Below are 7,617 nucleotides of genomic sequence, written 5' to 3' on the forward strand. Positions count from 1 at the left end.
GAAACAACCTTTCTCGGAGAGGTGACCTTGGTTAAAACACACAGCGCGAAGGGGAGCAAACATATTAAGAACAGTATGCTATATATGCCAGGTCCCTTGAAACAGCAAGGATGGACCGGCTCCCGGCAAATTCCCCCTTTTTTATTTTTTAAAAGCAGGCATTAAAAAGAAAAACCTCAAAAGAAAAGAATAGAAGAGGAAAGAAAAGAAAAGAATGAATGCTGCCTTAGCAATCAGAGATGCAGTAGGGTGCACACAGAAAACTGGCAAACTGGCTGCATGAACTCTGAGCAGAAATAGCCTTGGATTTAATTTTAGGTACCTTTGACTAAAACTTTAGTCTACAAAGAGAGCCAGCCTAACAATAGAAGGAGAGAGACAGGAGGGAGGAGTGAGCAGAAAAGGATCATTTGCTCAAAATGAAATGGGTCTAGGCTGCCTGTCACTACTTGAGCCTTAAGCAGAGAAAGGATTGAATCATGTATGAGTGTTTATTTCAATAATGCTGGCAGTATTGATATGGAATTTTGGACTGGAACCCGGATTCGTTGTCTGCTGGTGTGAGACCCCCGAAATGGGACCCTCACTCTGCCCTGCAGACTAACTGTTGTGCCCAGATTTCAAGATTCCCAAGGGCCCACCAGGGAGCCAGCGAGTCCGATGCAAAAGCAAAGAGTCATTTATTTCAAACCTAGGTTTGGCTCCCCTGCCCCCCTTACTGGCACAGCAGCAAGTGGCAGAGAGAGAGAACTCTGTGTGGAGAGAGGCTTTATAGGGGGTTGGGGCAAGGGGAGGAGAAAGGACTGTGGGCCCTGCCGATTGGCCAGGCGCAAGTCGATGTCTTGTCACACAGGATGTGGTCATTGGCCAGTTCAAAGAAGTCCTGGGTGTGGCCAGCAGCGGCTTGGCTTCCAGGAAGAAGCCTTGCTGAGCACATGGCCAAGGTAAGATGGAAGGCATAGCCCTTACCCTGGGGCAAGGTGGAGGGCGTAGCTCTTACCCCGGGGGCAAGGTGGAAGGCGTAACCCTCGCCCTTTCACTAACGACGACCCCAATCAACCGCAGGAGACGTCACTTGATGCAAACAGCAAGAGGCTTTATTCCAGCGCGCTGGGGCTCAACTCGAAACTCACGCAGGAGCGGAGTTGGGCCCCGAGCAGAGAGTTTTCCAGATATTTATAGCAAAAATTACACGTTGGGGAGGGGTTGCATGCAGGAGGGAGTAAGGAGAACAAAGAAATTCCAAATGGCTTGATAGGGCGTGAAATTCACTCCTCACTCCTGCCTGGTATTTTTACAACCTGCTTATCTCAATGGTTGGCTATCTCCAGGGACAGCCCCAAGGCCTGCGCTCCCCCTGTTCCTGTCTGTAGCGGGGGAAGCCTGGGAAGTTTGTGTGGCTTGTAGCATTTTTTATTCTTTCACTGGAGTTAAAGAATAAACCCACAGACAGAGGGTAGTAAACTGAGAACCAAGATCAACAATTAATATAAATGTGAGAAGCCCGTCAGAAGGCTGGATTTGGGCTCTTTGATATTCACAGGGTGAATATTTGCATTTTATTACCTACTGCTGACTCAATGGCCTAAAGCACCCAACCTGATAATCTTACTGTTTACTAAACATTACCATTGGTATGTCTGTTTGCATTCCTAAAAGACCTTCTTTAGCTACTTCCAGTTTCCTTGTCTTATGGAAATATACCTGTTGCTGCTTCCTTGTCTTATGGAAATGTAACTGCACCTGGATTCCTTGTGTTATGGAAAGGTACCTTCTCCCAATCCGTAGCCCTATGTTTTTTTCCATGGACCCCAATTCTAAAAATTCCCTATGTTCCTGCCTATTGTTATAATGTACCCCGTGAATCACAGAAGGATGCCTCAGGAAGTTGAATTAAAGAGTCACATTTATTGCAAATCCAGGACTATGAGGGGGCATTTCGCTCTCCCCAATCTCATAGTGCCCTCCCCAGCCCCAACATCAGATTTATATAGGCAAAGATCACAAAGGTATTGATTATATCCCAGGGTTTGGAATGAGGAACCTGGTTTGCAAAAAGCAGTTTACAGAAGCAGACTTAAGCATGTTAGCTAAATTATAGTTTTTGATCTCCAGCACTGAGTTGACAGGAACACATTGCCTGGAGCCACTGGGTCTTGGGACCACTGAGTCAACGGAAACACATTATCTGGAGACACTGAGGCAATTTAAGATAATTGTGCTGTCCTAGTTCCCAGGTACAGAAGAACGTGCTTCGATAACCAGTAAGATCACAATCAATGGGAGAGCATACATAAGTTCAGAAAATCAAAATAACTTTTCCATTGTTAAAAAAAGCAAATAAGTACAGATGCCAAACAGCAGGGTTAAAGTTAAACTATAGTTTCTACTTGAGATGATTGCTACCATACTTCACTATGTTCCCCTTAAATTCCTGTTTCAGAATGAGAGAGCAGTAGGTCATCCACCCAAATCTGCTCCACCCCTCCCCATAAGCCAGCTGCTTATATTGGGTAGAAGGACAAAGATTATGATGGGAAAGTAAGAATGACAGTCATAGGAAAGTCAAGGAATAATGGTTACAGGTTACAGGCAATGTGGGCCTGGGAGGTAGCAGAGGGGGAGTGCCTCTGGGCACCTGCAGGACCAGAGTACATGCAATAGGGGTTGGGGTCCCAAAGGGCAGGCAAAGGCAGGCCTCCGGGATGAGCATGACAGGCAGTTCTCAGAAAAGTAGGATGGGCTGCATTCTGATGTTAGCTCCCATGTGCCAGGGCGTACAACTCTCACCAAGTCAGAATGTGCTTTCTCTGGTCAGAACAATCAGGGTTAGCAGAGCATGATTAATATTTCTTATAATTATTGCTAGTCCCCACTATTCTGTTCCTGCCCCTAACAGAAAGAGCAGGGGCATTTATAGAAACTAGTGTTGTATCGGGCAAATCAGCAAGCTGGACAAGACTTGCTGATGAACTAACTTAATCAGCCAGTTAGTTAGGGGTCATCTTTATTGCATGCAGGTTCAGAGCAGATTACCTCTGTCAAATTCTGAACAAACACAGGAGGGAGTATTTCCTTTCTATATCCTTCTAATTCTTTGTGTATGTTATTTTTGTAGATAGCGTGTAACCTTGAGTACATATGCTATCTATACAGACACCTGTAACTTTGAGTAGCATATCTATACAGGCACCTGTTATCAATATCAGCATATCAGTTAGATGGCTAGCTTGCAAGGTCAGACAATTAAGTTTATCTTTTCTATTCAAGCAAAAAACAAAGTTATTTTACAGTCTAAAAATAACAGAGTTGACCTACAGAATAAGAGGCTAAGAATAACAGTAGCTCAAACAGCAGTTTCAAACAGCAGTTTTTCCAAAGGAGGGATCACTATACTTCACTAGGACCAGCTGTTAGATGGACTTGTTACCAAGCAAGAGCTCGATGTCTGACATGCATAAAAGCCAATACCAGCTTTTGAGAAAAGAAAAAAGCTTTATTGTGAAGTCCATGAGCAAGGAGTTCAGTCTCCCTGATCCAGGTTTTGGGGCATGGGCTTGAGGGGTCGGCACGGGGACTGCCTGGACAGTGGCCTCTGAAAGTGTTCTGGTATTCAGGTCCTGATCATGTCCGGTCCTTTGGCTCCATGGGCGGGGGATGGTGGATGGAGGTAAGGGATGAGAGGTAGGGGAATGGGTAAAGGTGGAAATCTGGTTTGATGAGTAATTTGCAACATTTTTTTCCTCTGCTGCATGACTTTGCAGTTTTGTTCTATTGTCTCTGAAAAAACAACTCAGTATCTTGTAAGAAACAGAATAGGACCATCAGAACTGGTTCTGTGGTTACAGAGTCATGACTTTTTTGGTTATTCTTTTCTACCCACTGATGAATACCATCCCATCTCCCACCACCCTTCAAGGTCTCAGTACTCAAAAAAAGAAGAGGGTCCCACCCAGCTGGTGTGGTTTGGTGGTTGAGCCATCTATGAGCCAGGAGGTCATGGTTCAATTCCCAGTTGGGCACATGCCCAGGTTGTGGGCTCGATTCCCAGTAAGGGTGTGCAGGAGGCAGCTGATCAATGATTCTCTCTCATCATTGATATTCCTCTCTCCCTACCTCTCTGAAATCAATAAAAATATTTTATTTTATTTTTTTAAAGAAGAAGAGCGTTCTAGGACACGAGAGACAGAGGCCCTTGGGACTTTGAGCTGAATAAAAAGCCCACTCTGCAATTGGTTTGGGAGGTTCAGACCCCCAGAAAGCTGCCCGGATTACATGCAAGAATGTGATATCTGAAACCTGTAATGCAGAAAGGGCCCTACAGAGGGCCCCATCCTGAAAGAACCTTTGTTGTTTCCTTTTATCATTTACACGTTATTCACTGTTGCCAATGGATAATACCAAAGATGTCCTGAAAATTGTTAAAGGATATTCACTACAAGCCACCCCCACTGCAATCACAGTTCTCCTCCCTAGAGGTAAATAATTCCACCCTCCCATCCCCAAATCCTTTCAAAGAAACCGAGAGGGTATTTGAAGAGAGCCAAATGGTAGAGAGCTTAGTTGGTTTTCTCCTTCCTTACGCAGGGTGTGTTAAAATTTGCACCCCATTGGAGCTCCCTCTGGACGCCACTTATAAAAGAACTTGCTGTCCCTCAGGTCCTCTCTTCATCTTCCCAGCAGTGTGGGTGGGACAGGAAAAGCCTCGGGAAGCTCCATCACTGTGGTCCTGGCTTGGGCTAATGGATCCGTACTTCAGTCAACATTATCCTGGACGCCGGGTACAATCCTGGTGTCCAGCAGCTGGTCCTCCCGCCTGGTCACTGTCACTGGGGAGGTAAAAGACTAGGGACACACACCAACTGTCACTGGGGAGGTAAAAGACCAGGGACACACACCAAGGCTGGCTCTAGAACCAACCGAGGAATAGTGAAGGTACATGGCATGAAGCCAGATCTCAACTTGAACAATCTCAGAATATTCTAAAAATGACATTTCCCTCAATGTTCTGGGTTGTATAAGAAGTAGTGAGCTCCCTGTCTTGTTTGCATCAGATTATCTGATTTCCAAGTTCTCCCTTTCCTTCTAGAGATGGCACCAGCCAAAGATTGAGCTTTTTGGGCCCAGCAAAATATGATAAGTGATCCCCAACCCTCCCACGAGATTCCAAGGCACAAGGAACCAAAAGGGATATAAAGTTCAACTGCCTGTGGATAATAGCTGGTAGATGGTGCTAAATCCTTCATTCATTTATTCAATTCCAGCATGTCATAGTATCAAGAGTTTCATCAAAAGGTTGACGAAACTTGGGGACTCAACAGGGTTGAGTCACACATGTAGTCACCTGTTGGAAATGGCTAAAGGCATTTCCCAGACCTGAATAGGAAACTGATTGTGGCTGCCAGACAGTTAAAGGGTATCTTAATCTACATGTTATTGCCTCCTACTGGCCAAACACCTGAACAGCCATAGGCTATCCCCCAAACTGACAATGCTTCTGTACCCTTTGAAACCTTACCCTTTGAAGTGTATTATCTCCACCTTGCCTTAGGGGAAATTGTGTTAATAAAAGCAGGGGTCCTAGACAAGGAGGGAGTCTTCAGTTCCTTTAGCTGAAGGTCCTCTGACCCCCAATGCCTTTCAAAATTATATCTCATCTCCGGATTCTTTATTAGTCTCTGGATTCCTATGTCATCTACATGCAGCCTTTTTCAGATTCCTGAACCCTTCTTGATGCTGGGATATGAACCCTGGCACAACAACTAGAGGTCCGGTGCACAAAATTTATATACAGGTAGAGTCCCTAGGCCAGGCTGGTGCTCAGGGCTGATCAGGTTCCCCACTTCCCTGCCTCCCTGCTTCTCCTTCCCTCACTCCCTCAGCACCCTGCCACTGCCGCTGGTCGCCTGCCATGTTCCGTGCCACTCCCTGGTGGTCAGCTCACTAGGTCATAGGGAGAGATCAAACTCCCATTCTCCTGGTCGAACTCCCGAGGAGACACTTTGCATATTAGCCTTTTATATCTATAGATTAGTAGTTATGTGATTCCTAGGACTGGTATTGTCTCACCCAGGTAGAATGTGTGTGTGTGTGTGTGTGTGTGTATTTTTTAACTTCGTTATTTTAATGGGTCTCAAAATTCTGTGACAGATTTTTGGTAATGTTTCCATTAAAGAGTACTGATTTTAAAAACTAATAACTTAAAAACTGCCACACACACACACACACACACACACAAAAGAACCAAATGGCCCACAACACATTCTCCTTTCCTTCTGAAGTTTTTCCGATGTCTTGTCATTATTAACCAGCTTTTTACTATTAAATTTAAATGGCCAATTGAAACAAACAGTTCCGAGACCATTCTTCCATCACTGGTTAAGACAGGGGTGGCAGGTGTTGGGAATAAATATTCATTTAGCTTCTGAGCTTTCTGGGCAGACTTGGTGACTTTGCCAGCTCCAGCTGCCTTCTTGTCCACTACTTTGATGACACCCACAGCAACTGTCTGTCTCATGTCACGAACAGCAAGACAGCCCAGAGGAGGGTAGTAAGAGAAGCTCTCAACACACATGGACTTGCCAGGAATCATATCAATGATGGCAGCATCACCAGATTTCAAAAACTTGGGGCCATCTTCCAGCTTTTTCCTAGAATGACAATCAATCTTCTCCTTCAGCTCAGCAAATTTGCAAGCAGTGAGCTGTGTGACCATCCAGCACCGGTGCGTAGCCAGCACTGATCTGGCCTGGGTGGCTCAGGATAATCACCTGAGCTGTGAGGCCAGCTGCTTCCTCTGGTGGGTCCTTTTTGCTGTCACCAGCCACATGGCCTCGGTGAACATCTTTGACAGACACGTTCCTGACGTTGAAGCCCACACTGTCACCAGGAAGAGCTTCACTCAAAGCTTCATGGTGCATTTCCACAGGCTTCCCTTCAGTTGTAACATTGACTGGAGCAAAGGTGACCACCTTCCGGGTTTGAGAGCACCAGTCTCCACTCAGCCCGCAGGGACAGGACCAATACCACCAATTTTGTAGACATCCTGGAGGGGCAGATGCAGGGGCTTGTCAGTTGGGTGAGTTGGTGGCAGGATGCCATCCAGAACTCCAAGCAGCATGGTTCCACTGGCATTGCCATCTTTACGGGTGACCTTCCATCTCTTGAACCCAAGGCATGTTAGCACTTGGCTCCAGCGTGTAGTCACCATTCCAACCAGAAATTGGCACAAATGCTACACTGTTGAGGTTGTAGCTAATTAATGTAGGTGCTGACTTCTTTAACAATTTCCTGACTGCAGGGTGGCTCAGTGGAATCCATTTTGTTAACACCAACAATCAGCTGTTTCACACCCAGTGTGTAAGCCATAAGGGCATGCTCACGAGTCTGCCCATTTTTGGAGATGCCTGCTTCAAATTCACCAACACCAGCAGCAACAATCAGGACAGCACAGGCAGCCTGAGATGTGCCTGTAATCATGTTTTTGATGAAGTCTCTGTGTCCTGGGGCATCAATGATGGTCACATAATACTTGCTGGTCTCGAATTTCCACAGGGAGATATCAATGGTGATACCAGGCTCACGGTCAGCTTTCAGTGTATTCAAGACCCAGGGATA

At 45.8% G+C, this 7,617-nt stretch overlaps 1 pseudogene; it reads right to left on the reverse strand.

The window, feature by feature from the left end:
- Positions 1-6,133: 6,133 nt before the first annotated feature.
- The window catches only part of LOC102762145, a 16,975-nt pseudogene continuing 15,491 nt past the window's right edge, over positions 6,134-7,617 (reverse strand).

This window comes from Myotis davidii, unplaced genomic scaffold, assembly GCF_000327345.1.
Source record: "Myotis davidii unplaced genomic scaffold, ASM32734v1 scaffold1535, whole genome shotgun sequence".
Lineage (NCBI taxonomy): Eukaryota > Metazoa > Chordata > Mammalia > Chiroptera > Vespertilionidae > Myotis > Myotis davidii.